Below are 25863 nucleotides of genomic sequence, written 5' to 3' on the forward strand. Positions count from 1 at the left end.
TGGGCCTTGAACTGCCAACTTCTGATCATCAGAATTGGCGTCTTAACCACTAAGCTATTGCATCTATATTACAACTGTCATATAATAATCATCTGGTTAATTATGGGCCTGTCAAGGGACAAAGGGGCTTCTTTTTGTTACTAGTCATTATACATGGCTGTTGTTGTTGTTGTTGTTGTTGTTGTTGTTGTTGTTGTGTCTTCCAGTAGTTTCTGACTTAGAAGCCCACATGCTACAAAACACGAAACGTTGTCCCTCTTCTTCAAAGGCAGCCCCAGCAGGAGGTATTTCTTGGAGCAGATAAATTTACACCTGCTTGAAGTTTCACACTCTGCTGTTATCTATTATATATTACTCTGTCGAATCTTTGAAACAGTCTAGTGGGGAGCCATGTTATCTGCTGCAGCAAAATAACAAAAAGCACATTATGGCATCTTAAAGACTAATGGATTATATTTGGGACAAGCTTTTCAGACTGCAACTCCTGGTAATGAAACAAGCTTATCACAGGTAGAACATGTGAAGTTTTTAAGACTCCTTGCTGCTTTCCCTCAAAATAAATGACAGCTTCTTGGCTGGAAAACCTGGACAGAACAGGTGATGTCTAGAAAGATGGTGATCATAAAATATAGGCATTTTGACTAGGCTTCAAACTTAACATGCTGGAGTCCAGACCAGGCAAACACACACACACACACACACACACACACACACACACACACATGAGAGGCTTGGGGATTAGTCTTCCAATCATGACACGGAGTCAATTTGAACGTCTTTATTTTCACCATCTCCCTGGTTCATTAAGACTGATCATGCCCTTGAGAGCTATTTTCATGATCTAATCTCCACAAGGTAGCCTCAGGATTGTTTATTTGTTTGTTTTACACTGAGAGATTCCAAATTATACCCTCTCAGTTTCTTGAGGAGCAATACCAGGACATTCCAGAATAACAATAATTATGTGTCTACTATGGAGCTTGGGACATGGAAAATATATTTGTCATTACAACCTCCATTGTGCAATATTCATAAAACCTTAGGGAGGCATTCATTGAGAAAGTGTTAGAGAGCCTAGGCAATTCAGATGATTTAGCAAACATCATTTTATCTTCTGTCTAATAAAAAGACATTTCTCATGTGAAGGGAGATGCAAGAGTTCCCATTGCTGTGTTGAAAATGCAACCAAAAATTTGTTGAAACCACCATTGTGGGTTATTTTTAAAAAGCTACATCTGAATTAATGTTTTGCTTTATTATACAGGACTTTTGAAATTTATTTTGTGGATGGGACTGTATTTTAGTTGATGTAACAGTAATTATTGGTTAAACAATTAGCACTGAGGGTCATCATGGTGTTCTTCATTAGCAATAATAGTAATGAGACTTTTACTGATTTTTCTTTCTTTCTTTCATGAAGCTGTCTAGCTGGGTGTCCTGAAATTAATCAGGATCGTTGATGTTTCTGCTACTCAATAAATCTTCTGTGCAGCCTCTCATCATCCATCTTGTTCTCAAGGTTTGATGCCTGCCTTTTGTGGCTTAGAAGAGATTAGAAGACTGCAGTTTGATCGACACCTGTTCAGCACACAACTAGCACTCAAAGAAACATAGCAGAGGACCTAGGATATATGTATGGCATGGATTAATTCATTGGCTTCTTCAGAAGTCAGAAGGGCATATTCCCAGAAACACAAAGCACTTCCATGAAAACAAAATGGTAGCCCTATACAGTGTTGCAGTAGAACCCAGGCTCTTGGGGCTACCGTTAGATTATCTCTGATAGTGATGCCATCAGCCACCCTCTAAGGCTTCCCTATTTTCTCCGAACTTAGGGTCTGAACAGACAGGCCAAAATAAAGCTGCTTCAGGTCACTTTGGAAGTATGCTGTTTAAATGACATATGGGTCCTAAGAGGCTGGAAGCCACACCAAAGCCACGTTCCAGACCTAAGGACTGGAGTGCAGCTTAGGCACAGCTTCTGACCTCTTAAGATGCTTGTTCATTTAAACATCATATCTCCAAAGTGAGCTGAAGCAGATTTATTTTGGCCTGTCTGTTCGGGCCCTTAGATGCAATTCCCATAATAATTTACACAGGGACAGGTTTTCCCCAGACACAATATACTGTTGTGAGTTATGCCTTTCGTAACGCAAAGTATTTTGGGGTGGCTCCATCTTGAGCAGGCAGTTAGGAGATAGATCTGCATTACAAAAGACCTGTTCCTGGTGAAGATGAAAACTGCAAGCTTTGGGTTATTGAGCTGTTTGAATTTTTGGGTGGTATTTTGGGATCTGCCTCTGGGAACCATTATGATTCCTGCTATTCAAAATTTATAACAACACCATTGGCTCCTTAGACATACTTAATCCTAGACTTTATCACACTGCCTCCGGTGCCCGACTTACTTCTTCAAAAATTGAGCCTAATTCAGGAGTTAGGCTGATTTTATTTCACTGACCTTTCCCTCAAAATGGCTTCCCTTTGCCTCTAGTGTTGAATTTGGGCTCCATAAGTCACTTCGGAGGCCATTTTTTTCCAAATTGGAAGCTTTAGGGAGGCTCATCTCCTCCCACAATATCAATGAAAAGGATGCAAATTCCAGTTAAAGAGGTGAAGTCCAGCCTTCCAGAACTTCTTACATACCATTGAGCATATCTGTTATCTTGTATTAATTTTTGGACATACCCACTTAAAATAAATAACCCCCCATGGTCACCCTTGGAGTCTTCATTTATGGCACCTTTGTTCAAACGGACAGTCCTTGGTTCCCATTTTATTAGAAAGGGCAGTGTTTTGCCAACAATTTCGGCAGTTAGAACTGTGTGGTAAATATTGCCTTGTCGATTCCAGTCTGACCCATATGCTCATCAAATTGATTTTATGGGGAAATCAAGGTTTGAAAATTGGTAAGGAACCATTTTTACGGGTGGTGTGGGCAGATAATGAGATTGTTACCTTATATCAGATATTTGGTGTTGATGAGTTTTTACCTTTTTCAGTTTTGCAGAAGCAGTTTAGCCTTTATCAGCTAAATGGCAATTTATAACTGAAACATTTGTTACAATCCAAATTTGATCCTATAGTTTTAAGTGCATCTGAGATTCTCTTAATATTAGAGATATTGAGGTCAACCAAGTATCCAAACAAACAATTTATATATACATTTGTTATCTATATATAAATATGACATGCAAGGTTTACAACAAGAATGGAACAGAATTTAAATATCCATTTCTAACTAATCAATGGGTACTCATTATAGCAACCTTAGAAGGATGCCAGGCTGAGTTGACCCTGGGCCCCTGGCTAGGATTGAACCTTATGGTTTGTGAGTGAGTGGCGGCATTACAGGCATTTCACCACTGCACTACCAGTGCTCTGTCATTATTGTATGTAACTGAGATCTGTTTTGAATATAAATATTTTTTAAAGAAAGAATCAATGGGAATAAACCCCATTGAACTCATTGGGACTTACATCTGAGCAGATATGTGCATTATTGCACTGTTAATGTAAATGGAACATTGCTCTACAGGGAGGAAATCCTCTCTCAAAGTAAGAAGAAAATTAAATCTCTTCCAATGTTTGACCTTTTCAAGTTAAAGTTTCCTTCCTGTGACACTGTTCAGCTCTAGAAAACAGAGAACAGTAATACTATAAATTGAAAATGATGCTTGATATGAATGTTTTAATACTAAAGTGGTAAAGAGAGAGAGCAAAACCCCAGTAAAGTTAAATAATATAATATAAGATGCTGGTGAAACATCAAGAAGAAACTCTTCTAGAACATGGCCACATAACCCGAAAAACCCACAAAAAACTATGGATGCCGGCCATGAAAGCCTTCGACTTCACAGATAATATAAGCTTTATGCAAATTTCAACTGATTTTTGTGAGGGAAAAAGTGAGAGGGGAAAATCCAAATCCAAAATGATCCTATTTTAGGAGAATTAAGAGGTTCAGGTGAAGCTGTGAACCTCTGAGAAAGAGACTGAGAAAACACCAAATGTACATTTCTAGGGGTGAAGGGGTGTCACTATGGAGTTGTGGCCCACACTAGGTGACATCCTAAGGAGGGGTGACACCACTGCTCCCCAAACATCTTCCTTTTGGCAGACATGAACTGTGGCATTTCCCTGTGTCTCTTTGAAACACTGAAGAGTTGGAGTGAGCGAGGCTCAGTGGGAAGAGAGTTGTTTATGTTACAACTACTGCCATTATATTTAGTGATATATGGGAATTACTATTTATGAGTAACATTAGTACAAAAAAACATTACAAAGGCCTGTTACAGACTGCCAAAATAAAGCTGCTTCGGGTCTCTTTGGAGGTATGCTGTTTAAATGATGCATGCACCCTAAGAATCCGGAAGCTGCACCAAAGCTGCACTCCAGTGCTTAGGAATGGAGTGTGGCTTTGGCGCAACCTCCGGACTCTTAGGACCCATGCATCATTTAAATAGCATACCTCCAAAGAGACTCAAAGCAGCTTTATTTTGGCAGTCTGTAACAGGCCTATGGATTCTGTATGGGGTAGTATGGGAGGAAGTCATGGGGGGGGGTGACACCATGAATTACAGCAATGGGTGACATTGTCCAAACGTAACAGACGTCAGATAGAAGTTTCATCCTGAAATTAAGCGATGGATTTATGAGACTGCAACAATTAGGAAAGAAATAAATTCATCTGGTCATTACTTGATTTTCCCCCCTTTTAAAACATTCATATCAAGCCTCATTTTCAAAGGAGTACACACAGAGAGACACACACAAGCTGGAAATCTTTCTGTACAATATAAGAGGTCATTTGCCTACAAAAGAAGACAGTCATTCCTCATGAAAAAAAAACTTGGGGAAAATGTTTTTCTTTTCAAAGATTCCTCAGCTCAAGCCTGCTTCAAGTACACTAACTATACATCCTTTAAGAATAAAAGAGGGGAAAAAGCATTTCCTTTCCAAGGTTCTCATGCTGCGTTAGTCAGAGAGACATTTCAAACAGCGCGGATCATTTTCTGAAGTCTTCCTCATTCACATTCCCACAGGGTGACAGCTATTTCATAGTTTAGAGGGTTTCCCCCCCCTTTCCTCTCAAGTGTTTTTGTCTCCTGCAATTTTATTAAGAAAATCCGTTTGAAGTCAAGACGCTTTTCCTTTGTCTTTCAAAGAAAAAACCTGACAAAAATGTTAAGTTACAAAACTTGAATTCCAAAAAGGCGAGCTAGAACAGGTGTTTTTATGACACCTGTTTCAAGAATATATTAAAAAGAACGCCATTTTATGTCTCAGAAAATTACACATATTGGCTTGTGTATACAAAGGAGGACTTTGACCCTTTTCTCTTTGCTTTCCCCACTCCCTGAAAAAAGCACTTCCCACATGATGTTGTGGACAAGCTGCTTGTTATGTAGTCTATATTAGAGAACCAATGTGGTGTACAACAGTAAAAATAGCAAAATACAGTTCTATGAGCAAACCTTGCCAAGAAAACCCCAAAATTGGGTTGCTCCAGGTCACCCTAAGTCAAAAATGACTAGAAGGCACCCAATAGCAATGTGGTTTATGGAGTTTATCACATGCAGGAAATCCTGTGCAGAAACAGGGGTTTAAATTCACACTATGTCGTTGTTACAGTGGTGTTAACCTGAACGGAAAGTAGACAAAGCCGCTCCTTTTTACTTTCCATTCAGGCTAAAACCAGTTTAACCACGATGTGTGTGAAAATCAATCCGCTCTAAACCAAGGGGATGCAGAGACAATGCTTTACTGGACTATGGCCATAATCCACAACCCTCATGCTCACAGTACCATCATATATTTTGATAGTAAGACTTTTTGTTTGTAAAAGTCAAGGCTTCCCACCAAAATATATGCTGGTGCGATGGGGTTATATAGTTACATTGTACTACATGGTACTATGGGGGTTAAAGTATGTGATTGCAAAATTAAAAAATTTGGGAAATTATAAATCAGGCCTGCAATAAAGTACTGCAGTGTGTTCTTCTTTGGGCCCGTACAGACAGGCCAAAATAAAGCGGCTTTGGGTCTCTTTCGAGGTAAGCTGTTTAAATGACACATGCATCGTAAGAAGCCAGAATCTGTGCCAAAGCTGCATTCCAGTCCTTAGTACTGGAGCGTGGCTTTAGTGTGGCTTCTGGCCTCTTAGGACATACGCATCATTTAAATAGCATACATCCAAAGTGACCCGAAGCAGCTTTATTTTGGCCTGTCTGTATAGACCCATAGTCTCCTATCAGAACCCTTTTCAGCCTTCTAGGCTACTGTCCTTCATTCTATCACTGCTGCTGCTCAGCTTTCCATTTTTCTTTTTCAGCTCTAGAATCTGAAAAAGTTCCTTTTTTGAACCACAACTCCCAGATTTCCCAGAATATGGCCCACCATGCTGGGATTTATAGCTCACCACCCCCAAGAAACTTCCCAAGTTTCTTATACTCCAAGGATGGAGAACAAACACCCATCATCACTACTTAGTGACCTGAATATCTCATTCCTCTATCTACATATGTACATGCGTTCTAGTTATAATTTGATTTTTTTCAGACATATGGACTGTTTATCAATATCTGTACTATGCATGACTGTTCAAAGTTTTTCCCCCTCAAAGCCATGTCAGCTGGATTTATTCCTCTCTCTCTCTCTCTCTCTCTCTCTAAATGGAAATGGAAATAAATCTAAGCATTCTGGAAGAAGTGTAAAATGTTTATGTACCTGAGTTCATACATGTATGTGAAAAAATCAGTCTGAAGCTTTAGACTGCACCTTGAAACCTATTGATTAATTTTCTGAAACATTTCTGGTGGCATTTTAAACCTGAAAGATCAATGATCCTTTAAAACAAAGTGACTCTTTCTTGATATTGTGTGTAAGTTTTAATTGACATCATATTGACGTAATGCCCACTCAAGTCTATTAAACTTATACCCAGAAACGTGTGCACAGGACAACATTATATCATTTTCCAGTGTATTGATTACATAGTTTTCTGTTGTACTGAAAGTCTCCTGTTACACTGAGCCAAGCTGCATTTCATTGACCCTGTCAATATTCTTTGAATGAACTAGTATAACAATTTCATTTTGAACTTTATTCAGTTTCTCAAAGGCTCAAACACAAAGTGGGGAAAAGTTCTGAACAGAACATGGAAAATTACATTTTATAAAGTAATTCATTCCCTATACCCATTAGTTTTTAAAAGTAGTTTTGCCACTACTCATTGCAGTGATTGAAAAGTAACCCACTACATCACTCATTATTTTATTACTTCTTTCTTGCCTTTAAAGTAACTTAGGATAGATAAGAGAATAGAATAAAATTTGAGGAAATTTTTACTTATTGTACCAATACAAAACTTGTCCTGTTACCTTTGAAACAGAAATTTGCTTCAGTCTTGCTATCAAGACAAGTGATTAATTGCAGGTAACTACATTCTGCATTGAAAATGATTGCTGTAGAATGGGATATTCATTTTGTCCAAGGGACTGGGATCTGTTGCATTTTCACCCATAATTCATCAATGGAATGTAAATTTCCTGGACTTTGAAAATCTCCCAATTGCCACATGGCCAGAAGGAGGAAGAGCCAGCCTGCAAAAGATACCCTCTCCATACCATCTTAACTAAGGACAGAAACAACAGAATGCAGGCATCTTTCTAACATCTCCTGTTTGGTTTGTAACAGCTTTTTCTCCTGTTTGGTTTGTAACGCCTTGCATGGTGAAGAAGCCAGTGCAGCTTTGAAAGCTTGCAACAAGTATATTGTGCATTTTGGTTAGCCAGTAAAGGTATCACTGTTTGGTGGATATAAATTTCCTATTTATCTTGTTTGGTTTCGGGCTTTATGTAAAATCCCTATGTTATTTCAAAGACACAGCATGGAGTAGTGGTCTCACTGGTGTAGTAGGACTCTGAGACTCAGGTCTGAATTTCTATTCAGCCACGGAAACCCACTGGGTGGCCTTGGACAAGTCACACACTCTTAGCCTAAAAGAAAGGCAAAGGCAAGCCTCCTCTAAATAAATCTGGCAACAAAAAACCGAGGATAGGTTGCCATGTGTCAAAGAAAACTTGACAGCACATAATAACATTGTTTTTTTCTTTTTCCATTTTGTATATTCTAGGAGTTACAGATGTTTAACACAGCAGTGGAGAAAATTAGCCTGCCCTCCAGATGTTGGTAAAAAAAGGCTGAGTATTGTAGATCAACATCAGCTGGAAATTACAAGTTGCTCCCCGACTTGATATAGGACTTCTAACATCATCTGCTGTATTCAGTGTTCAGCCAAAACATTGACAGAACTCATTCAGGGGTGTCAGCCATTTCCGCAGTGAACTCACTGGAACCATTAGACAGTGAAAGAAGACATCATTTTCTTGCCCCTCCTGAAGATTCAAGTAAATGTACTCGGGACTACTGCTTAAGACACTTTTTCAAGTATCACATCCAATTCTTTACATTCAAGAAGAATAACAACATTCAAAGACATAGCTATGTTAGTTTGTTTCAACAATTAAAAGATATAAAAGCAGGATACAGACCGCCCCTTTCCCCAATGGATCGGGGCCTCAGCGGCCACAGCGGCAACCCTGGAGGCCCCGATCCACCACTTTTCCAGGCCTCGGGGAAGCAGCAAAACGCTGCTTCCCTGCAGCCTGGAAAGGGATGTCCTTGGGGCTTTATGCCCCAAGGACACCCTGACAGTGGCGGAGAAAGAGAGAAAGGGGCTGAGTGTAAAGGCTGCGCCAGCGATACCCACAGCAAAAGGAACTCTGTTTTAGAGCTCCTTCCAGCGCTGCTGAAAGGGCACCACAAACATCCTGCCAGTGGCACCAGGACGTCACACCTGTGCTGTGCCGTTTGGCTGCAGCGCGGCCATGACATCGTAATGACAAGGCACCGCCATTTTGACATCGCAGTCATGTTATGTGCTAGGGTTGCAGGCATCTCTAAAGGATGCCCCGAGGCAACCCTAGCATGTATCCAGGCCAGCGCAAAGCGCTGCCAATGGAATCTTATAGCACTTTTACGAGAGCCAGCATGATATAGTGGTTTGAGTCTTAGACTATGACTCCAGAGACCAGGGTTCAATTTCCTGCTCAGACATGAAACCCACAGGGTAAACTTGGGCAAGTCACATTCTCTCAGCCTCACGGGAAGGCAATGGCAAACCTCCTCTGGACAAATCCTGCCAAGGAAACCTCATGATAGGTTCACCTTGGAATCAATGTAAATCAGAAGTGATTTGAAGACACACACACACATAGCCTCTCTGAGACTTACGGAGAAAAAGGAATTTCTAGCTTAGCTTTGGTGGATTCCAGCCCACTTCATCAGATGCACCAGGATATTAACAGTGAAAGACAGCTTGGCAGTGTTACGTTTTTGGGTACAGTTCCCTGAATCCATCAATCAGCATGAGCATGCTGGCTGAGGGAAGGAGTGCAAACTGTAATCCAAAATGTAACTTTTCTGAATTCTGATACTGAATAGGGTTTCAGGCACTACAAGGGCTTTCCACAAGTGGAAAGAGATAAACAAAAAGAAGACTGTAGTAAAAACACAAAGACAGCTTTCATATATTTTAAAGTGTCCAGTGTCAGAAGTCTTTCACATCAAAAGCAGGACAAAGCAATCAGTAATAATCACAGGAAGAATAAATTTAAGCTAAACAAAGCACTGTGGAAAATTTGTCAATTTCCAGCTCAGAAAAGGAACAGCCTGTAACTGGAACATTGGAAAGTTCCCAGAAAATAATGGAAAAGCAACTGTCAGGGGATGTTTCTGGCATACGGCATCTTGTTTTGGAGCAAGTGTGCCCTCATTGAGAAGACCATATAATTCCCATCCCAGTGTTAGAGAAAGGTATTAAATTAGAGAACTAAGGGTAGGTGTGTATGTACCTTCAAGTCACTTGTCAATTTACGGTGACCCCATTAATTTCATAGGCTTTTCTTAGGCAAGGAATACTCAGAGGTGGTTTTGTCAGTTCCTTTCTATGAAATACAGCCTATCACAAATGGTATTCATTGGTAGTCTTCCACTCAAGTACTAACCAGAGCTAGCTTCCAAAATCAGATGGGATCTGGTACCTTCAGACTTTTTAGCCCTAGCCCTCCCAATATTATGCCAAGGTTTCCTTGTCTAAGGTAACGGCAGCGATAACAGTCTAAGTCTGAAGGTGAGCCATTCTGAGCCATGAGGGTGGGAAGCAATAGGGAATAAACAATGCCTATGAACCCAGTTGAGGAAGAAGTAGCTAACAGTGAGTCCTAGATACTGTATGTTTATTCAAGTAAGTCCTATTAGGATCAACTGGACTTGCTCCCAGGGAAGTGTAGGATCACTGGCCTGAATTCTGTTGCTTGTTGTTGTTGTGTGCCTTCAAGTCATTTCTGGATTATGTCAAACCTAACATGGGAGTTTCTTGGCAGAAAATCGCTAATCACCCAGTGTCCCAATCCAGCACTCAAGCCAGTACATGCTACCTAAAGTAGATCCTCTGAATCAATGAGATTTACCTGTGTGTTGACTTACCATTCAATACTGTCTCCAGTTGCAAGTGTATTTCATCTCTGCTAGTCAATAGTGACATGGGAAGAAGAAGAAAAAGAAGGTAAAAGCACTTATGATTAGTATCCCATGTTTCACTGATGTACTTGTTAGACTACTAGGTGTCTATGCCTAGGTGTGCTTCTTCTTCAGGTACAAGTCTCAAGAGACAAGAAAATCACACAGACAATGACTGCATCAATGTGTATGTCTTACATTTTGAGTACTGGGCACCAGAATGTTATTTTGTGATGTTTACACATTGGCTTCAGTTATGTACCTGGCTTAGGTAGAAATGCATCATAATTCAAGTTTCCAAATGAAGTAGGAATGTGAAAATTTCTCTATTTTTATTTTTGCATTTCTCCAAATCTCACTTGCATTTTCTTCTGGTCTCTGTACTGTGTCAGATCATGGGACTTTTGAAGCAGGAGTCCACAGGGAAATATGCACATATTTTGGTATGTGTCTTTACCAATGTATGTGTTGTTGTTTTTTACCTATTCTTTTTAATATACCATTTTGGCATGCATTTCCCTCCATCAATTAAACATATCTGTGCATATTTTTATGAAACATGAATATTTTTAGTCATGTACATTTGTTTCCATATGATTCAAAAAGGAAGAAAAATATTACCAGTCACTTGCAGTTTATTCCCAATAATGTGAAACTGAAAGATAAGACTAACTCGGTTTTTTAAAATAGTCTCCCAGACCACAGATGGATACATTTATTAAAAATTCCTTTCTTTTCCATCTATCTCTAAAAATACCTTAGGCATTTACATCTACAGTCCTTGCTTGATTTTTCTTTTCTTGAAATACCGTCTCAAGAGACTTCCCAGGTGTCCTGTGTTTAAGGAAGGAAAAAATCTGTCAGTTTCACTTTCTCCCACATCTAATTTTTTTTAAACTCCATTCCATTCTCAATATGATGAAATGTACCAATGTTGGTGAATTGTTCAAAAATGAACTGAATCCAAATCTCCCCTCAAGAATAGCCGAACTAGATAAAAATAGCATGGAGAGTCTTTATTGTATTGGCTTGCCTAGAGGTGATTCTAAATGAAGGAAGATCCACTACAAGAGATCCAGTGTGGTGCAGTGGTTTCAGCATTGGACTATGGAGCTTACCACACGGGGGCTTTTTGAACGTCAGTTCACATTGGCCGATGCGTATTCGCGTTATAACGCATCGTTCATTCACACCCCGCTCTCTGAATACACTTTGCCGATTCGTATTCGCGTCATATCGCATCATTCATCCACACCTGGGTGGCCTTCCAGATCGAGGTCTTGCGCATCGGCCAATGCGTATTCATGCAAAGTGAGGCCAGTGCAGATTGGATCACCATACCAGCCCACTACAATGTGTGTCCGCCGATGCGCATTGGCAGCTTTGCGCATGCTCTGTGGGGCTCTGGAGATCAGGGTTCAATTGCCTGCTGAAGCAAAAAAACCCACTGGCTGACTTGGGTGAGGGACACTCTCTCAGCCTCACAGGATAGCAATGGCAAACCCCTTCTGAAGAAATTTGCCAAGAAAACCCTATGATAGGTTTGTCTTAGGGTTGCCATAAGTAAAAAAAAATGACTTGGAGGCAAACAACAAGAAGATCCACTGCACAAAGTGATAGTTAGTTCTAAGGAAAGTCACACAGGATTTTGTTGTAATGCAGAATTCCTCAATACATTTTACTAAAGGATAAGCCTTGGAGCACAATCTGGCTTAATTACATGTAAACATGCATACGTTTGTACTATAAATCTCAAAGAAAATGGGAGGTGAAGATGTGGGAAATCTTGCAGATGGTACGCTTAATAACACATAAGCACGCTTTGAATCAATTAATATTTGGAGTGTGTGGGCACTACTATGCCAATTTCTTAGCAAACATAATCTTACCCAGAGAGAATACATAACTTTCACACTGAGTACACTAAGTACTCATTACAGCATGAGATACAGAAAGGATCACACGTATGCACACGAGTGAATTACTCTTCTATTCTATAAGCACAGACACATTTTCTTCAATGCCTTTGTCCCAAATTCAACCCTGATTCAAAGGTATAACAAGGCAACAGCACTCTTACAACCTAATATTCCTTTCCTTTTAGCGTGGATTGTTCTGGGATGGACTGCTGGCCTTCATCACAAGGTTAGCTTCATGCCTCACATTTTGACTAGCAAGTGCTAAAAAATGTCGGCTTCTCGGTAGCTATTCTCTCTTAAGCCAAATCTCAGCATTCAAGAAGGTTTGGGAAAGAGCCTGGAAAGATGACTTCGGGGCACTACCTCTCCCAGAATCTCCTAGTCACTGCAGGATACTGGAATGTGTAGTTCCCAAAGTAAAATTTTCAAGCTCTGGTCTATAAATCCCTTATCCATTCAGGGGTGTACCTCTTGTCCTTCAGTTTTAGGGAAATGCTCCAAATGTCTCTCCACCATATACCCCTATTTGCATGTTTTTCCATGGGTAAGGTGGGGTAGACAGAGAAGGAGCATGTCCCTTGGCCTGCCTTGAATGTTGTACTCTGAACAAGCACCACCAAACAGCTACTCATTTGTAAGTACAGTTGGCCCTCTGTATCTACAGATTCTTTATACACAGATTCAAGCTTCCATGGTTGAAAATATTCCAAAAATGTATATAAGCCTTGATTTTGCCATTTTACATAAGGAACACCATTTTACTATGCCACTGTATTTAATGGTTCTTGAGCATCCATGGATTTTGGTATCCACAGAGGGTGCTAGAACCAAACCCCAGCAGATAACATTGTACCTGTTTGCAAATCTATATATTTAACATAAATATTGCAATTAGGCCAGGACTGGGATGGAGCAGAGCCAGGAATTATGACCCTTCTCCATTCTCTGTGCTTTTCATCTTACAAGTGAAATTGCAAATCAATAGGGTTAGGCCTTTCCTTTTTGTTGTTGTTGAGGTGTCAACATGCATTGCAATGTTACCACAATGATGTGCTCCATTATTAGGCCTAACAAGACACTGATGGATGCTGTGGTCAGTGATGACAGCAGGCCCCACCACTGTGACTCCAGGGCTCTCCTTAGTCATGCACATCACAGAATAGTGCTCCCAGGAGTGATGTAAAAGAACCAAAGTTCACAGGGTTTAAGGCCAGGGCTGGAACAGTGATATCATCTGCAACTGCCCTCGGGATTTCCTGTTCCTTTTGAGCTTGGCTGCAATCACAGCCGCTGGGGGGGAAGAATGTAAAGAATCTTCTGAGCAACAATATATCCTTATCAGTTACTCTCATCATTCTGCATAGTATTGGAGGAGTGGCTTGGCCTGGAATGGGCAATTAAGAAGCTTTACAAATGACCCCTGGTAGAAATTGAAATAGCTAGAACTGGTTGGAGAGCCAGCATGGTGTAGCAATTTAAGCGTTGGGCTATGAGCCCATGGTTCAAATCCCTGCTTGGCCATGGAAACCGAATGGGTGACCTTGAACAAGCCACACTCTCTCAGCCTCAAAGAAAAGCAAAAGCAAACTCCTTCTGAACATATCTTGCCAAGAAACCCCCATGATAGGTCTGCTTTATGGTCAAAAACGATTTGGAAGGTTTGCTATAAGTAAAAAATGATTATAGGTTCACCACAAGTTAGAAATGACTTGGAGGCACACAACAAGAACTGGTTTATTGTTATGGATCAACCCAGTTTCCTGCACATTATGGCCATAGCATAGGGGTGGAAAGAATATTCAAAACTATTCAGGACATGGGTTTCCTAAAGGAAGAGAAAATTTGAAAAGAACCCTAGATGGGTATCCATGTAGTATCACAGTTTGATACATACTCTGTGTGAAATATGCACCTTTGGGGCACATAAGAGACCATTTTCTGCAAAGAAAACAAGTTCCTTCTGTAATAAACAACATTTTCTCTGCAGAAAACACTGTTTTCTGAGTATAAATACTGTTTCCTGGGGGGGGGGTTGCACATAATAAGTGCCAAACTGAATAATCTGAATAATCTTCAAAACCTTATCACAAGGTTTCTCAGCAAGATTTGTTCAAAGGAGGTTTGCCTTTACTTTCTACTGAGGCTGAGAGAGTTTGACTTACCCTGGTCCCCAGTGGGTTCTCATGGCTGAGCTGGGAATCAAACCCTGGTCTCCAGAGTCATAGTCCAACACTCAAACCACTACATTTGTAGTTGAATATTAAGAAAACAAATAATAACAAATTATTTACTTAACTCTAAAATAGACAATGAAGCACTGAGCTAGTCAAACATTTCCTATATTTGAGTCACTAATTATTCAAAATTGAAACTGAAATCAAGAAATCAGAAGATGATTAAGTATTGAAAGGTCAGCTAAGAAGGAACTGGACCATATCCTCAAGGGTAAAAATATATAATTGAATATCATCCAGTGTACTTCCTATTGCTATGTATGGTTTTGAAAGCTGGACAGTGAAGAAAACTGAAAGGAAGAAAATCAACTCATGTGAAATGTGGTGCTGGAAAAGAGTTATACAGATACTGTGGGCTGCTAAAAAGACAAATATATGGGTTCTAGAGCAAATCAAACCTGAACTCTCACCAAAAGCCAAGATGACTAAACTGAGACTGTCGTACTTTGGGTGTGTCACGAGAAGACATGACTCACCAGGAAAGACAATATTGCTTGATAAGGCACAAAGCAGTAGGAAAAAGAGGAAGACCACATTCCAGATGGATGGAGTCAATCAAGGAAGTCATAGCCTTGAATCTGCAAGACCTGAGCAGGGCTGGAGATGGCAGGGTGATTTACAGGTCTCTCATTCACAGAGTCTCCATAAGTTGAAGTCAAATAGATGGCACATAACAACCACCACCACCACCAGATCTGGATGTGATGCTCCCTTCTTGCTGGCCTTGGCTGGCTGGCCCTCTCAGGGAGCGCTGTTGAAAAAAGACCCTTGATTGTTTGCACAAGCAGAGAGGCAGACAAACTAGGCTACAAACTCCCCCAACTGCTGTTGCATTGAAGCATTTATCTGAGTAGTCAGTTGAAAAGGTGACAGATGGAGCTGTGAGCAAGTTGGAGGTCAGAGCTGTGTGCGCCATTAGGCCTGCCATGCACCCTCTAAGCTGGCCTGCTGCACTCAGGTGCCCTCAGTGAAAGATAATGTCACATGTCCAGTGGTGAAATAAGATTAGACTACATGCTATACATGGTATACATGATACCATAGTAGTTGCAAAAGACATCACAGACTTGGAAAGATTACTGAGGAAGGTTAAATAGGAAAGTGCAAAGGAAGGATTAATGCTGAACATAAAGAAAACAAAATTATGACTACAGAAGAGATGCATAAATTCAATCTAGACAACAAGGAAATCAAAATATTTAAATAAATCCTGTACCTAGGATCAAATATAGATCAGAGTGGTGACTGCAGTCAAGAAATAAGAAGATCAGGAATGGATAGGGTAGCTATGAAAGAACTAGAGGGAATCCTGAAAAGTAAAGATATAAAATTGAATACAAAAGTTAGAATTGTCCAAGTCGTCGTATTCTCCATCACCATGTATGGCTGCAAGAGTTGGACAGTCAAGGAAGAAGACAGAAGGAAAATCTACTCATTTGAGATGTGGTTCTGGAGAAGAGTGCTTAGGATACTGTGGGCAGCCAAAAGGACAAACAGATGGGTCTTGGAACCGATCAAGCCAGAGATCTCCTTAGAAACCAAGATGATTAAACTCAGGCTGATGTACTTCAGCCATATAATGAGAAGGCATGGATTAGGGACGTAGCCAGGATTTTAGGAAGGGGGGGGGGTCCATACTAAGTGCCACCATTATAATGAGCCTTGGGCACGGCGGCACAGCAGCATGCACCATTCATTTTTCTAATGGAAGGGGGGGTCTGGACCCCAAGACCCCCCCCTGGCTACGTCCCTGCATGGATTGCTGGAAAAGACAATAATGTTGGGAAAGGTAGAGGGGAGAAGAAGGACAGGGAGACCACATGCCAGATGGATGGGGGGACATGGGCATGAGCTTGCAGGAACTAAGTAGAGAAGTGAAAGACAGGGGTTCTTGGAGGTGTCTCGTCCACAGGGTCTCCATGAGTCGAAGTTGACTCAAGGGCACATAACAACAACAAAAATGTTCTTCAACTGCCCCGATTTGGCATGGGCAGCCCCAGTTAAACCTGTCATCCCACTTTTCAGCTGCTTTTAAAATGTCCGTTTCTCTCTCCTCCCTCTTCTTGCTTTCCTCATTTGTCCTCAAGTTTACTTCAATTGCTGCAAAGTGAGTGCAAAGTGCAAACAGAGGAGTTTATCAGACAAGGGAAATTGGAAGTACAGTGGATCCTTGTTATACGCTGGGGTTTGGTTCCAAGATCCCCTGTGTATAACAAAATCTGTGTATGCTCAAGTCCCATTAAGTATAATGACATAGCAAAATGGTGTCCCTAATAAAAAATGGAAAATCAAGGTAAATTTATACTTTTTTGGAACATTTTCAAACCGTGTATGCTTAAATCCGTGTATAAAAAATCCGTGTATAAGAAGGGCCGACTGTATAATCCAATAGCAATCTGAGCGCAATCATGGGGTTTAACGTAATTGCGTGATAGACTACCACACGCATTTTCGGGCAATGGGAAGCCAGTTCCAACGCAATTTGTATTCATGTAAATTTGCTGAACTAGCAAATTCACGTGAATGCGTTCTGGCCCCACTTTCTTTTCCTTCAAAATTAAGAGAAATTCCTCCCGTGTGATAAAGTCCAGAGTTTGCACTCAGTTACCTCAGCTGAAGGAAAAAGCGAGGAGGGGGCAGACTCTTACCCTTCCCAGTAGGCTCAGGAAGAATGTGTTCCTCATTAATAACGTTTGCCACCTTGACCACACTCTGGGATGTTGCTCAGCCACAAGTACCCAGGGTGCATCTACGCCATAGAAATAATGCAGTTTGACACCACTTTGTCTTGGCTCCATCCTACAGAACCCTAAGGTTTGCTGTTTTGTGAGGCACCAGCACTCATTGGCAGAGAAGGCTTGTAAAACTACAAATCCCAGGATTCCACATAATAGAGCTATAAAGTGGTGCATTATTTCTACAGCATAGAGACACTTCCAGTTTTCATCTGAGAAATGTTGGAGGGTATGGGACTTCTCATCCTGTTAATTTCTTTGCATGGCATAGCAGAATGGAGCTATTTATTATTTTATCTGCTGCAAGCAGCAAAATATCTTGGGTCAGGCCTGGCTGCCATCATCATCTCTTTGAACACATTGCATGTTACTCCTACTTTACTTTGGTTAAGGCCTCTCTACTATTTTGCTTAACAGAATGAAAGTTAGGAGACAGTCGAAACAATTTTCCTTCACATATGTCTCCACAACCCATCTTCCTGAATGCTTAAATCAATGTTGGAAGCACTTACCTGTGTCCAGCTGGTGTTGAGGTACCTTTTGAGGTCTGACACCATCATTTTCTAATACCTTTCCATATCAAGATTGTTTGTGTGTTGTGTGTCTTCAAGTCATTTTTGAGTTATGGCAACCCTAAGGCAAACCTATCCTAGGGTTTTCTTTGCAAGATTTCTTCAGAGGTTTGCCACTGCCTTCCCCTGAGGCTGAGAGAGTGTGACATGCCTAAGATCACCCAGTAGGTTTCATGGCCAAGTGAGGAATCGAACCCTGGCCTCCAGAATCGTAGTCCAGCATTCAAACCAGTATGCCACACTGGCTCCTATATTAAAATAACCTAGCCCCAATTTTTACACCAAGCTCTTTTTCAGAGCATTAGGAGAAGGCATACTGTTGGGAGATCAAGGTAGAAGGCTCTATTGATGTATGAACCTTATTGGGTGATTCTCTGTAGTGAATTGTCTGGCAGTTTGAGCATCCCTTCTGAGAGTCTGGGGTTCAAATGCACACTCAGCCATGGAAACCTATTCAGTGACCTTGGGTAAGTCATGCTCTCTCAGCCATAGAGGCTGGCAATGGCAACCCCCCTCTGTACAAATTCTGCAAAGAAAACCCCATGATAGGTTCTCCGTAAGTCAGAAATGGCTTGGGGTGCATCTGTGCTGTTGGAATAATGCAGCTTGACACCACTTCAAGTGCCATGGCTCCGTCCTACAGAAGCCTGGGATCTATAATTTTCTGAAGCACCAGCACTCCTTGACAGAGAACTTTGTAAAACTACAAAACCTAGGATACTGTAGGATAGAGCTAGAATAGCAAGTAAGGGAGCCAGCATGGCATAGTGCTTTGAGTGTTGGACTACAACTCTGGAGACCAGGGTCTGATTCCTCACTTGGCCATGAAACCCACTGGATGACCTTTGTAGGTCCTCCACTTTGAGCACAACTATGAAGCATGGATTTACATTTATAAGAGTGTTTTTAGCTTTTATTGGGTCATGTCCTCTATTTCTCTTGGATGCCCTCCACTTTGAGCATGACTAAGGAGCATGGATTTATATTTATAGGCTATCTTTTGTTGGGTCATGTTCTCAATTCCTCTTGGGTGTGCTCCATTTTGAGCATAACTAAGAAGCATGCATTCATATTTACAGGAGTGTTTTTAGCTTTTATTGATGTGTGTCCTCCATTTCTCTTAGTTCCCCCCCATTCTGAGCACAAATAAGCATGGATCTATATTTGTGAGAGTGTTTTCAGCTTTTATTGTGTCATGTCCTCCATTTTTCTTGGATACCTTCCACTTTGGACACAACTAAGAAGCATGGATTTATATTTACAGGAGTGTTTTTAGCTTTTTTTTATTGAGCTATGTCCTCCATTTTTTAGGAACGTCCTCCTTTTGCGGGTAGGACACACCTTGAAGGCACACAACAACAACAACTTGCCATGGCTCCTGCTTCCAATGAAGAGTGTGCCTAGCCTTATAAGGGCAAATGGGGGCAGAAACTTCGACAGAGAAGTTCTGAAACCAGAGAAAGTTAAGCAAAACAACCCAAAAACTTGAGGTACTACTTTTTTTCCCTCACACTGCGCATGCGCAGTACGTCCCAACACAGCCACTCTCACCTGAAACTCATTCCCTGACTCACCCTCTCACTCCCACCCCGAGGCTGTTCCCACTACCGCCGCCCCTCCCCACCCGGTCCCCCCTCTTTGCCTGCGGGATCCCCTCCCCTGTTCGCCATGAACAGGATCAAAGGCGGGGTCGAAAGATGGGAAGAGAAAGGGGGAAAATCCCCAAGAAGCAGAGAGGAAAGTCATCGTATGAGGGCTACTCCAGCTAAGTTAGTGGAGTCCGCGGAGGGGGTGGAGGGCTTGTGGGAAGAGCCGAGAGAAGGGCAGTGACGGGAAGAGCTGAGAGGAGGGAGGCGTTACGGAAGAGCCGAGAGGAGTGAGGTGACGGAAAGAGCCGAGTTGATGGGAACAGCCGAGGAGGGAGGTGACGGAAAGAGCCGAGTTTATAGGAACAGCCGAGGAGGGAGGTGACGGAAAGAGCCGAGAGGAGGGCGGTGTTAGGGAAGAGCAGAGAGTAGGGAGGTGACGGAAAGAGCCGAGTTGATGGGAACAGCCGAGGAGGGCGGTGTTAGGGAAGAGCCGAGAGGTGACGGAAATAGCCGAAGAGGGAGGTGAGGGGAAGAGCCGACGCAAGTGGGACGGAGGGAGGCGTCCGGAAGAGCCTGACTAGTTGCTGGCGTTCTTTGGGTCAGGGCGCGGCGGGGGGAACAGGGACGGAACAGCGGCTGAGCCACCCACCGGACCCCCTCCCCCTCCTCTTTTTTTAAGTGTGCGCGAGAGCAACGGCCGCTTCTTTGAAGGGCGGGGCCCAGAGTCCTTTCAATTAGCGACGCTGAAGAAGAAGTAAAAGTAGAAGAGGAAGGCGGACTCAACGGCGAAGGTAACTTTCTGGATGCTGCTGAAGCGTCGCTCACTTTTTCTCCTCCCCCTCCTTCTTCTTCTTTTTTTTTTTTGGGCCTAAAATTTTCACCCCCCCCCCCCCCCTTGGGCAGCCTTTGGTCCTCCTCCTCCTCTCTTCCTTCTCTTTTATGTTTTTATTATTATATATAATAATAATAATAATAATTACAACATTGAAATACACTCTTCCCTCCATATTTGAGGATTTGATTATTCACGGATTTGGTTAATATGTCCTCTCTAGGAACATCTAGGTCCTCCAGTGCAACTCTATGGTCAACTTTAACCAAAGGTTGCCCTGGAGGACCTAGAGATTCCTAGAGAGGACTCTCCACTGGGCCTTTGTAGCTCCTCCAGCGCAATTCTATGGCCAGTGTATGTTGGACATTGACCACAGAGTTGCCCTGGAGGACCTAGAGATTCCTAGAGAGGTGTCCTCTCAGGTAAAAACAGTGTTTTTGTTATTTGTGGTTTTTCCATATTCACAGGGATCTTGTTCCCCTAACCCTAGCGAATACGGAGAGATGAGTGTATACAGTCCATATCCCCCAGTCCCACCCACCCCTATCACTGTATATACTCATGTATAAGTCTCGAAATTTTAGTCAAAAAATTGACACACACCCCCTCAAAAAAAAACCAAAGTCAATTCTATCCAAAGGTCAATATAGGTACTGTATAGATGTAGGGCTTTGTTAAGTTCTTTGGCATCGTTTTCCTTTGCTTCATCCACTTTACATCCCCCCAAGTTTTACCCTCAACTTATCCACAGGTCGTGTCAAAATCCACAGTTCTTGGCCCCAAAACATGCCCTCGACTTATACATGAGGTCGACTTATAGTCGAGTGTATATATGGTATTTCCCCTCAAAATAAGTGGGAGTGAGGGATTGCCCTTCCTCCTGTTCCTCTTCCTCCTCTGCCTTGGCCTGGCTTCCCTCTTGGCCGGCCTCTTCCCCGGCTGCCCTGGGCGGCGTCCTCATTCCAGGGATTGAAGAGAGGAGGAAGCCTTTCTCTCTCTCTGCCTCAGGAAACAGTGGCTGTCGTTGTTGGTTCAGTTGTTTGGTTGGTATGCCACCTTTCCTCCCAGGAGGGAGCAAAGACGGCTCACAGATTGGGAAGAAGAAGAGTCTGAGGCTTAGAATCACAGAGTTGGAAGAGACCCCAAGGGCCACCCAGTCCAGCCCCTTCTGCCATGCAGGAACTCTCAATCAAAGCATCCCTGTGACAGATGGCCATCCAGCCTCTGCTTAAATCCCTCCAAAGAAGGAGACTCCATTACTCTCTGAGGAAGGAGTGTGTTCCACTGTCCAACAGCCCTCGCTGTCTCTTATGTTGTTGCTGTTGTTGTGTGCCACCTTCAAGTTGTTTCTGACTTGTGTGATGACCCTCAGGAGAACCTACTGTGGGGTTTTCTTGGCAAGTTTTGTTCAGAGGACGTTTTTCTTCGCCATCCTCTGAGGCTGAGAGAGTGTGATGAGTCATTTTTTAACTAAGGCGACCTTACCATGGGATGTCTAGGGGTAGCCGTGTTGGCCACATAGCAAATCCAGTAACATCCAAACAGTGATACCTTTCTTGGGCCAAATAAAGGTATCCAAACATCCGAAGAATAACATGTAAATAACATCCAAACAACGATACCTTTAATGGGGCCAAATAAAGGTATAATAACATCCAAACAATAACATCCAAACAATGATACATCCAGTAACATCCAGACAATGATACCTTTAAAGGTATCCAAACAATAACATCCAAACAATGATACCTTTATGAGTCCAACCAAAATGCACAATTACATGTTGTAAGTTTTCGGAGTCACGCTAGGCAAACAGGAGAAAGAAGTTGAAGAAACCCTACCATGGCATTTTATTGGTAAGATTTGTTCAGAGGGGGTTTGCCCTCGCCATTTTCTGAGGCTGAGAGAGTGTGACAAGTTGTTTTTTAACTTAAGGTGACCCTACCTATCATGGGGGTTTCCTACCAAGTTTCTTTACCAGAGGCTTTTGCCCTTGTCATCCTCTGAGGCTGAGAGAGTGTGACTTCTTGCCAAGGCCACTCAGTGGGTTTCTGTGGGCAAACTGGGATTCAAACCCTGCTCTCCAGAGTCATAGTATTAACATTCAATGCAACACTTTTATTGCTTTCATTACTTCTCTTTTTACCTATGGTGATCCTATCATGAGGTTTTCCTGCCAAGTTTCTTGGGGGGGGGGCTTGCCACAACCATCCCCTGAGGCTGAGAGAGTATGATGGGTCATTTTTTAACTTATGACAGAACCTATCATGGGGTTTTTCTTGCCATGATTTGTTCAGAAGGGGTTTACCATTGCCTTCCTATGAGGCTGAGAGAGTGTGATAAGTTGTTTCCAACTGATGGCGATGAAGTGGGCTTTTCTCAGTTTGTCTCAAAGGTACTGTGTGTGTGTGTGTGCTGTGTGTCTTAAAGTCATTTCTGATTTATGGTGACTCTAAAAGGAGAACCTATCATGGGGCTTTTCTTGGCAAGATTTGTTCAGAGGGGGTTTGCCATTGCTGTCCTCTGAGGCTGAGAAAGTGTGACTTGGCCATGGTCAGCCAGGATTTGAACCTGCTCTCCAGAGTCCTAGTCCAACACTCAAACCACTACACCACGCTGTGGACTCCCAGGGCTACTTATTCCCCCTCCTTCTAAAAGTCTCTCACTCTTGCTTTGATCCCAACTCTTTCTTTCGTTCTTTCTTTCTTTCGGAGAGTGTGAGAAAGAAGACTTTCCTCCCTTGCTGTGTAACAACAACTGCTTGCAAAGGGAACAAACGCTGTGCTCTGGACAAGAGTTGTCTCGCAACACCCATGTGCGTGCGCACTACCTCCTCCTCCTCCTCCTCCTTCCCTGACTGTAGAGGAAACAAACTTTAAATGGGGCGTGGGCGAGGAAGGCTGAGGAGGGGGGTTGGGACGGACGTCATTGTGCCCTGTCAGACAAAGTTAGTGGGAAGTCTTCAGAAGTTTGTTTTGACAAAAGAGAGGGGGAGGGAGGGAAGGAAGTTTAGCCTGATTTCTAAAGTATACGCTCTCAAAAAAGTCGGAGTAAGTGCTGTACACTCATCCCTCCATATTTGCGGATTTGATTATTGATGGATTTGATTAATATGTTCTCTCTAGGAATATCTAGGTCCTCCAGTGCAACTCTGCAGTCAACTTTAACCAAAAGTTGCAATGAAAGACGTTGAGATTCCTAGAGAGAATACTCTACTAGGCATTTGTAGCTCCTCCAGTGTAGTTCTACGGTCAGTGGCTGTCGAACGTTGACCACAGAGTTTCACTGGAGGACCTAGAGATTCCTAGAGAGTTGTCCTCTCAGGTAAAAACGTGGTGTTTTTGTAATTTGCAGTTTTTCTATATTCATGAGGGTCTTGTGCCCCTAACCCTAGTGAATAGAGAGGGACAAGTGTATTTGCTAACTGCTTATGGTTTCTGAAGCCATCTTTTTATTATTATTATTAACCTTTATTTATAAAGCACTGTAAATTTACACAGAGCTGTACATACAATCTTTTTAATCAGACGTTTCCCTGCCCTCAGGCTTACAATCTAAAAGATTTTTCATTTGTTTTAAAAAGCGATTCGATGAGGTTTTGGAAAATCAAGATTTGAATTCCTGCTCAGCCAAGTAAATGGACAAAGTGACCTTGGGCAAAGCATGCTGTCTCAGCCCCAAAGGCAAACCTCCTCTGAGCAAATCTTGCCAAGAAAATCCATGATAGGTTTGGTTTGTTGTTGTTGTTGTTGTTGTGTGCCTTCAAGTTGTTTCAGGCTCATGGCGACCCTAAGGCGGATCCTATCATGGGATTTCTTTGCAAGGTTCGTTCAGAGGGAGTTTGCCCTTGCCATCCTCTGAAAGGTCACGCAGTGGGTTTCTGTGGTTGATCCAGGATTCAAACCCTGGTCTTGAGAGTCGCGGTCCAACGTTCAAACCATTGTGCCACACTGGTTTGCCTTAGGATCACTATAAATCAAAAAGAACTTGAAGATACCAATAACAGTCAAGGAGAACAGACTCCAGCAAGCTACTTGTCTATATACACCATCTATCTTTTGGAATAAATCTGATATTGGCATAAATTTGCCTGTTAGGGAGTTATTATAAAATAATTAGTGTATTGTAAGTCTTATGGTATGTATGTGGATAAATAGTCTTTGACTCATTTCTCAGATCTTATATTGGCCATCAACCTGGCCAATTAATCATCTTAGTTATTTCATATTTGATACATTAATATATTTGTTACCAAAACATCCCATAATTGTATAAATCCAAGCTGTCTCTCTTTAATGGCCAGGATCTTTTCCATTGTTGTGCTTCAAGCATCTGTGCTGCAGCTAGCATATGTCACATTCGCTTTCTGTAGGATGGAACAAGTAGCGTGTTGCTACTAAAACCATTTACAGACTCATTTGGGTGTGTTAACTTGGAAAATGTTCCCTAGTCCCTGACCTGAGTACAAGATGGTTTATTGATTATTTCCTTGTACAATGGGCCCTTAGTATCTGCTGGGGTTTGGTTCCAGGACACACACACCCCACACCCTCCCACGGACACCAAAACCCATAGATGCTCAAGTCCTATTATATACAATGGCATAGTATAATGATGTCCTTTACCAACCTGGCATAGGGATTTGAGTGCTGGTCTACAACTCTGGAGGCCAGGGTTCAGTTCCTTGCTCAGTCATGAAACCCACTGGGTGACCTTGGGCCAGTCACAGGCTCTCAGCCTCAGGGGAAGGAAATGGCAAAACCTCCTCTGAACAAATGTTGCCAAGAAAACACCATGATAGGGTCACCATAAATGAGAAACAACTGGAAGGCACACAACAGCAACAATTTAAATGGCAAAATCAAGGTTTGCTCTCTGGAAATTATTTTTTGAATATTTTCAAGTTGTCTATGGTTGAATCCATGGATGCAGAATCTATGGATACAGATGGTCAACTGTATATACAAATTATTTGTTCGTTGTTAGGTAAATAATAATAATCTACTGCGCCCAGAGTGACCAGACGTCTTCTTTTTTCAGGACATGTCATACATGTCAACCTTCTGTTCCAGTGGAATTTCAAAATCCTCCATTTTGAGCACAAAAAAGAAGCATACATTTACATTTATTTTAGTGTTTCTAGCTTTTATTTTGTAATGTGCTACATTTTTCTTGAATGCCCTTCCTTTTTCAATACTTTGTTCTCCTTTGTGGTTGCATCTGGTCACCCTGACTGCACTTCATAGTTCAGTGGTAACTAGATCCTTTCAAAATTTGATTAGTTGTCATATCCGGTCATACTCTGTTTCAGATACAAAAAAACTTATAGTAACTGATTTGGTTATTTTTCATGCAGATCAGTGTTTCAGATACTTACTGCAGCTCCCAAGAAATGCAC

At 42.0% G+C, this 25863-nt stretch overlaps 1 protein-coding gene across 1 annotated transcript in view; it reads left to right on the plus strand.

Moving 5' to 3' along the window:
• The first annotated feature begins 20146 nt into the window (after positions 1–20146).
• CTNNA1 (catenin alpha 1) overlaps positions 20147–25863 on the plus strand; it is a 98234-nt gene continuing 92517 nt past the window's right edge. Inside the window, exon 1 of the mRNA XM_042465856.1 lies at positions 20147–20424. The gene's annotated coding sequence lies outside the window, so the exon portion shown is untranslated. The remainder of the gene's footprint in view (positions 20425–25863) is intronic.

This window comes from Sceloporus undulatus, chromosome 1 (assembly GCF_019175285.1).
Source record: "Sceloporus undulatus isolate JIND9_A2432 ecotype Alabama chromosome 1, SceUnd_v1.1, whole genome shotgun sequence".
Taxonomy (NCBI): domain Eukaryota; kingdom Metazoa; phylum Chordata; class Lepidosauria; order Squamata; family Phrynosomatidae; genus Sceloporus; species Sceloporus undulatus.